Here is an 8193-nt window from a genome sequence, read left to right on the forward strand (position 1 = left end):
GCCTAGCTTCCAGAGACTGCTGTTGCACCTCCCTTTCCCTGCCAGGGTCACTATCACTATCAGGAATGTGTACCGGGAGGGGATCTCCTCCCAGCTGCGCCTCTGAACTGTGTGCGGGTTCCTCTTCAACAGAAGGTTGCACAATAGGTCACACATGCAGAATGCGCGAGTGGTTGCACAAGAGTGATGCACAACCGGTTGCACAACAGGTTGCGCAACCATAATGCACATCCCCCTGCGCAATTGTGCTTGCACAAACCTACCTTTAGTTGGATTCTCCTCTTGTGCATAGTTTGGAACCACGTTCCTGCTAGCACAATGTCATTTGAACTCATGAAATGACACCGTTAGAGATAAGCCAAAGAGCCATTAAAAAAAAAAAGTTATAAAAATTTCAATCACTTACCTGGCAGGGGAGACACCATGATCACGAAGGTGGTTTTCCCAGGGTGAGGCGCATCCATTGCACTCCGGGTGTGCTGACCCCTGCGATTTCCCCAAATGCAGGAAACTCGACTGTATAATTTGTGTTCAATAACAAAGGCAGACTGAGAGGGTATACAAATTAAAATGCCTGGGTAAAAAGATATGACCTAACCTGGTGCCAAAAAGACTGCAAATTTGGCACCAGGTATATTTCTTTAGGGAAGGCACTCCAAAATGTCTAAATGGGGCCACTGCCTCATCACTTTTAATTCAATCCACTCAATGGCATCATGAGAGTAAGGCAGACACAACTGACTCTTTGGGTATGGGTGTGGGTGATTGTAATTGTCATCTTATTCTGGGGCAAGTATCATCTAACCTCCTCCCTATCTTGTCACCTGTGATTTAGGGTGCAATCCTATGCATATTTAGACAGGAAGAAAACGCCCTACACCTCCCCAAAATCTCCCAGCCTGCCATGCTAGCTGGGATATGCTGGGAGTACATGCAGCACTTTGTTCTATCTAAACATGCATAAGTTTGCACCCTTACACAAATATTTCATTTCATTGAAATTTCCTCAAATAAGTCATAGTGGCCTTCAGTGTAGATTAGATTTTCCAGCTGAATCGTTTATTGATTCACTGCCAGTGTGCCTTCTCACTCTACAATATAAAATAAGGTTTGAATAAAGAGGAGACAAGTTATTACCAATATAAAGACGTCCTATCATCATATACAGTATTTTCTTCATTAAAGTAAAATCACAAGCAGCTTTACCCAAGCTACACAGAGCAGCAAGTTACACTGATGAACTATATAGATTATGTATAGCATACTAGTTTATATAGTATAGTGTGTGGTAGTATAGTTGATATTGTATAATTGTATTTTATTCTAAAAGTTTGTTAATGTCAAACAAACATTGGCTGAAATGGCCCTTATTCACTTATTTATTTGGGCCAGTTTGCTGTCCAGAAAATGCACACAATAAAGATGTTGTTTTTATATGGAAAGTTTTTAAAATGTACACATCACAAGACCATTAAATAATTCCATTTAAAAGGCTCATCTTCGATTTACTGGTCTGAGCCAACTGATTTATAGGTCATCTACTGAGGCTGATCGTGCTCAATTTGCTTTCTGTTTTATCAGAAACAGGCCATGAATCTTGTTCACATAGCTTCTAAATGTTTGTGGCAGTAAATATCCCTTGTACCTACTGAGTGACGGGAGGAATAAATGCAGGGCTTGGGCACACAAAAGGATGCTAAGTTCATCATAATGCATTTATAAAATGAATTCTGAAACCTCTTGACCCTGTTAAGGCAATTACAATGTTTGATGGAGTCGTCAGTAGCAGAAATCTGATTAAAGAATTGGTGATATTAGTGTTGACCATAGACTCAGTCAATACCTCCCATTTTATTTGGAGGGTTCTGCATTCTTTGACCAGATTAGGCTTTTAAAATCAGATACATTACAGCAATTTCAATATGATTAAAGTGTGTCAACTAAATTCTAAGTTCAGTTTTGTCGTCTTTATTTGCTTTGTTTATTTGCTTGTCACTCAGAATGTTTTGAAGAACAAGGGGGCAGGAAGTCAAGCATTACTTTCAGTATGTCCTTCTGATTGCTCAAACAAAAAGCAAACAAAGGCTGACTATTACTGAGTACCAAAGTGCTCTGACACACAAGCCTTTTTCATACACCCCATTTGGACTAATGTAACATGTTCCATGTGGAACAGTCTTTAAAAAGTGTTCGGAAACATCAGCTGGTCCAGAATGATGTGGCCAGACTGTTGACCAGGGCTGGTTACAGGGAGCAATGCAACTCCCTTGTTACAACAGCTTCACTGGTTACCAATCTGTTTCTGGGCACAGAACAAAGTGCTGGTTATATGACCTACACAGCAGGTACCTGAAAGCCTGTCCAGGTTTTAAGATATTCAGGAGAGGCCCTTCTCTTGGTCAAACCACCATCAGAAGCACATTTGGTGGAGACGTGAGACAGGGCCTTCTTGGTGGCTGCTACCAGGCTCTGGAACTCCCTGCCAACAGAAGCTAGGTTGACTCCTCTTTGTTAGCCTATTGCCAGCAAGCAAAGATGTTTTTTATTCAGGCAGGCCTTGGGCATGTAAGCTGTTTTGTCACTGCGGGAGTTTTTGACTGTCTCAGTGCTTTTTGTTTCTTTTATTGCTGTGTTTTTAATTGATGTGTTTCTATGTTTTAATCAAAATTCTGGTTTTATCTGTATTTTATTTCTGCTAGCCACCTTGAGTGCCTTTTTTGGTAGAAAGGTGGGTTATAAATTTGATACATAAATACAGACTCATATGGAGGGGAAATCACTAATACAATAGGGAGAGAAGATTCCCCTTTGCAGACGTCCATGCTGGACACTTGGAAAGCAAGGTGGTGAGGGTGGTGTCAGGGCAAGGCCAGCAGCATGGTCCTGTTCCCTGTTGCATGCAAGATTGCTGTACATGTGAGTGATGCATGAAAAGAGCTACACTATCAGTGGAATGTGTGCTGAATGTGTATTTGAAGGTTTGAGGCCTACAGAGGCAAGGGAAAAGGTCAGGTCTAGAAGCCTGCAGTTTTTTGTTGGGGGGGGATTTCCCTGAGATGAATAGTTTCATTTCCCCCATTTAAGTCTGAGTTTCATTTCCCCAGTTAAGTTTCATTTCTTCAGTTTTGAAACAGTACTTTTGGTTTTGGGGGAGGAGGGTATAAAAGGAAACAGTCAGAAAGACCAGCCAGAGCAGTAACAGCAGAGTCAGGGAGACCAGAGCCTGAAGAGAGAGCAAGCAGCAGCAGCCTGGAGCAGGGATGTCGGAGAATTTCTCCACGAATCTCCGGAAGGCCGAATGCCAACGCATTCAGCCCCCCGAAATTGGTGGAGAAATGGTCCGCCACCCCCCCGCCACCCCCCGGAATGGGACTTACCTTTGTCGAATGTCCCTGGTGCTGGCGGCTCCTGGCGGCGGTGCGGTGGCGGCGGCAGCCGGTCTTCCGACCGGCTGCCGCCACCACCATTTCCAAGTAAAAAAAAAACAACAACAAACGTGATAGGCTACGTAAAGATTTACGTAGCCTATCACGGCTAGATTTTCAAAAAACACCATGATAGGGTACGTAAATGTTTACGTAGCCTATCACGGCTGACTTTGGGGGGGAAAAAAACAGTGCGTACGCAAATGGCGGCGCCCATGGGGACCTCCATTTGCGTTCCTTATTTGGGCACGTGTAGTCTACGTAAACATTTACGTAGACTACGGCGAAAATAAGGGCAATGCAAATAGCAGGGACGCAAACGTAGCCTATCACGGCTGACTGCAGGGATGCAAACGGCAGCGGCTACAGCCGCCGCCATTTGCGTCCTGGCAGGAGACGAGATTCGCGGCTGGAGGGACGGGACGCCTCCCCCCCAGCCAGAATTTCGGGCGGAGGGACGGGGCGCCTCCCCCCCCAGCCAGAATTTCAGCGGGGAGGAATGGGGCACCTCCCACCCCACCCAGAATTTCGGGGGGAGGGACGGAGCGCCTCCCCCCCACCGCGAAGCAAGCTGCGGGATCAGGTAAGGGACTTTCGTCCATCCCTAGCCTGGAGAAGTCTAAGTACAGCTGGGGTAAAGGAACTTGCATTTTTGCAACTTTTATTTTCTCTTAATGCCTTTTGTATCACTCAGCTCCATTGTGTAAATACCTTTAGTTGTGATCTGCTTGCTTTAATTTACCAGTAAACTGTTGTGTTTAAACCTTGTGTCTAGAGTGTCAATCATTCCATGCCTACAGCCTAAACCCCATGTTATTGGAAAGGGGAAGGTAAAAGAAGGAAGGTGAGACTCTTAAGGGGGCAATAGATCCTTAAGAAGTTGGTCAGGGGGTCCAGGTCAAGAAGAACCCTGACAGTGTGGGGGAAAAAAAGGATTAAATTCAACATTGCAAATGACAACCATAAAAAAACCCTTCCTTATCCATTCAGAATCAGTGTTTAATGTGAATATTTGTTTCCACCTAAGAAGCACTATAAATTTCTCTGAAAGGTGCTCTTCTTTACTGCCCCATTAAATGATCCTGGGCTGAAGTGGCAGAAGATCTGTTTTCTTTCCTGCTTTCTCCTGGGTCTGTGAGTGACTCCTTTGTCCTTTCAGAACTCAGCCAACTGAATCCCCACCATAACACAGAAGCTAGATCTGCATCCTTTTGAGAATGCCTGTATCACAGCCTGTGAAAAACCAGTTTTGCCTTATCAATGTCTGAGGGTTGCACTTACTTGGGAGTAAATCCCACTAGACTCAATAGGACTTACTTCTGAGGGCTAAACCACATACTATGTGAAATTCGTATTATGCCAATGATCCTCACCAGTTTGTTTACCTTAGTGTAAGCATGCAGGGGCCTAATCTGGATCAGGACCACTGCACACAGGTAGTGGAGGTTTAAACCATCCCACACAGCCACTTCCCCCTCCAAAATTTGCTCCCTCTTCCACAGGAACTAAAAAGAGAGAGAAATTCCACCGGTACTAATAGAAGAGGTTGGAGGTCCCCTCGGGGGGAGGTTGAAATTTTGTTGGGGGGAAGTGGCTGGTGGGAAGGTTTAAACCTCACATGTGGTGGCCCCCTGCATGCTTACACTAAGCTAAGCAAATGGTGAGGATCAGATGCCCGCTGTGTATTTAATGTAGTCTGTAGTTTAGCCTTGAATAATCATGTTTCATTGGACCAGACTAGAACCAATGGAAGGATATTGCAAAGAAGTGGATTTCAGCTCAACATTAGGAGAACTTCTGAATGTTAAGACCTTGTTGGACACTGGAACAGGCTGCCTCAGGATGTTGTGAGCTTTCATTCTCTGGAGGAATTTAAGCAAAGGCTGGGCAGCCATCTGTCAAGGATGCCATAGTTGCATCCTGCATTGCAGATCCTGCAGGAAGGGTGGTGATGTTAGACTAGATAACCTCCAATATTCTTTCCAACTGTATAATTCTATGATTCATGCATAGCATTATGCTGCATAGCTTTTATTTCAACCAATATAGTCCCTTTAATGACAATCCCAAAGGTGAGTCTTACGAATGAAAGGTCTGCCATTGTTCACAATATTAAGTGGAGTTGCGTGTAACTTTCGCCACCTTTTTTTTTTTTAATGAAAAGAAGCTGTGAAAGTCTGGGGGAGCAGCTGCTTAACCTTTTTTCCACTCTGCAATTAGTCCCTTCTAAAGAAGCTGTGGGGAAAATTGCAGTCATAGTTCTCCATGGAATACATATGATGGGTACACAGGCTAGGGCAGCCTTCCCCAACCTGGTACTGTCCAGATGTGTTGGACTGCAACATCTGTTGAGCCACCTTGGCCATGCTGGTTGAGGATGATAGGAGTTGTCACCCAACACATCTGGAGGGCAACAGTTGGGAAGGCTGTGCTCGGGGGGTGGAGGGTGGGGAACGCAGTTAAGATTCTGATACATGATGGGGGACTCTGCACACACTGAATCTGCAGATGCTGCTACTATTTAATTAATCTTTAAAATAACCTCCACTTTCCATTACATCCCAATCCATAATAGTTTGGGGTTGTTGTTGTTGTTTTTAAAGAAAATGGAGTACAGTTGTATCCCATGTTTCTTCCATCATGAAACTCAAGGTGGCATACACAGGGTTCTTAGATGGTCTTCCATCCAGGCACCTCCTGAGTTTCAGCAAGGTGGCTGTGTAATGTGCCCTCAGACCATGCCCTGGGTTTGTTTGTTTGTTTGTTTGTTTATTGCATTTCAATTACTGCCCAATAGCTGAAGTTCTCCAGGCAGTTCACAACAATTAAGCAAATGGTTTTACTCTTTTCTCCTAAATATGTCACCTGTTACCTGATGGCTGTGAAGTATCACATCAGAACACTACATTTGTGCAATATCTCTGCTGAGGAAGTGAATACATGCACAGTTACTCCAAATAAGTCAAGAAAGAATTGGGGAGAGGAAAAGAAGGAACACATGGTGCTGCTTGACTGTTCTTTTGCTGAGCGCCAATGCCAAGGAAAGCTGCAACATGTTCTCTCCACTGTAGTCTTGTTTTCCCTAGGGCATAAAGTGGCGTGCTGGAGTTTTATGCCTCACAATTACAGTTTGTATTTGTTAGGAAAGCCAAGGGCATAATCTGAAGTGGTGATAACCATACAAGACATACAAGATGGGTTCCCAACTTTTTGGAATTTTGAGACACTGTCATGGGCACTCTCACAAAATGGCTGCCACAGGGGAGCTTGCCCACTCATAAAATGACTGCCATGTTGGGCATGGCTGGTCACAAAATACTCATTTCCCCAGAAGGCAAACTAGTAACACTAAAAGAAAAGTAACTTGTCCAAGAACCTAAGTACAAGGCAGAGGTGGAGGCTGAGCTCCAAAAGATAATATCACTCATTTGAACCTAAATAAAGATGGTGCTGGAGGGCAACACTTTGTTTTGTAGCATGGTAACTTCCCAGTTAAGGTTTTTTTAAAAAAAGAAATAAAATTAAAATCAGGATGGTCAGGGAGCCTGGTGGGTGCCAAGAGATGTGTCTGTAGACACATGGGTGCCTATGGGCACCACGTCAGAGGACCCAGGCTTACTTTAGAACCTTTTTGACTAGTTTGTTGGTGGCTTTTGATTTTGGAGCTAACAGTGATTATTTGAATGACCAGAGCTGTGCAGGATGGGTGAATGGAGTTTGGAGCAAGAATGCCAACTTTGGGATGGGTGGGTGGGGGCACCAGCTGCCTTGGTATGTGTGTGTTTTTAACCTGAGATTACGCACTTCAGTCTCTTTCCCTGCTCTCCACCTTAGCTCTTGTGTAGGACTTCCAGTGCATCTTGGAGCTGAAATGAACTCTTTCTGGCACTAGAGGATTTATTAAGAACTCAAGAGAAATAAGAAGTTTCTCAAAACTGGGTTAAGCTTGGAAGCAATTTATAGCTTCTTCATGGTCTGTGTGACCAGACATAACATGATGGTGTAATGCTGTCTCAGGAATCACAGTTTTTAAGAAGGGCATATTTATAAGGCTGAAGACACTTAATAAATTGGGACTGATTTGACAACCTTTACAAAGGTGAGTCTGTGAATGATATAAAATGATATCCGTATGATGTTCGTGGTTCCGGTGTCTTGGACAGGATCACTCATTTTCCACACTTCTGATTATGTATTATCTTTGAACATCTGGAATTCTATTAGTGTATGGTGAATTAATCTTTCCTTGCTATCCATCAGATCCCATTATCTCTGTCGTACCATGTATGTCTGCCCTCGTGTTTTCTGAACCCATTTCTTGTTGATTTCATCCTGCCTAAAAGTCTGCATCTGGTAAACTGGCATATGGCCATTCCTAACTATAATCCCTTTCCAGAAGGTAATACATTTACTATACATCTGGAAGAAGATTTAAGACCTTTTAGAAATAATATTAGAAAAAGAACAAGCTGGTTGGTAATTAGGTGCACTGGTTTGATTGTCTTGTAAAAACAAAATAAAAATTAATCACAGAGAAGGAAGACTGACAGCATTTCCCTCTGTATCATTTCTATTTATTTGTGTACAACCCTGTCCAGAGACACTGGACTATCTACCTGTATAGATAGAGCAAAGGTACAGTGATGAGCAGAGGCATCAGACATTTCTATGATCAAAGGTACCCTGTCATTGTTCCTTGTAAAGGAGATGCATTAGAAAACCTCAATGAATGTGATCTTTATGTATCTCCTGTAACAAAGAGCAAGAA

At 43.5% G+C, this 8193-nt stretch overlaps 1 pseudogene; it reads left to right on the forward strand.

Annotated features, from left to right (window-relative positions):
* Window positions 1-398: 398 nt before the first annotated feature.
* Window positions 399-539, forward strand: LOC146339854 (U1 spliceosomal RNA; annotated as a pseudogene).
* Window positions 540-8193: the final 7654 nt, after the last annotated feature.

The sequence above is a fragment of the Heloderma suspectum genome, chromosome 7 (genome assembly GCF_057233095.1).
Source record: "Heloderma suspectum isolate Gila_16-S chromosome 7, 16-S_ref, whole genome shotgun sequence".
Lineage (NCBI taxonomy): Eukaryota > Metazoa > Chordata > Lepidosauria > Squamata > Helodermatidae > Heloderma > Heloderma suspectum.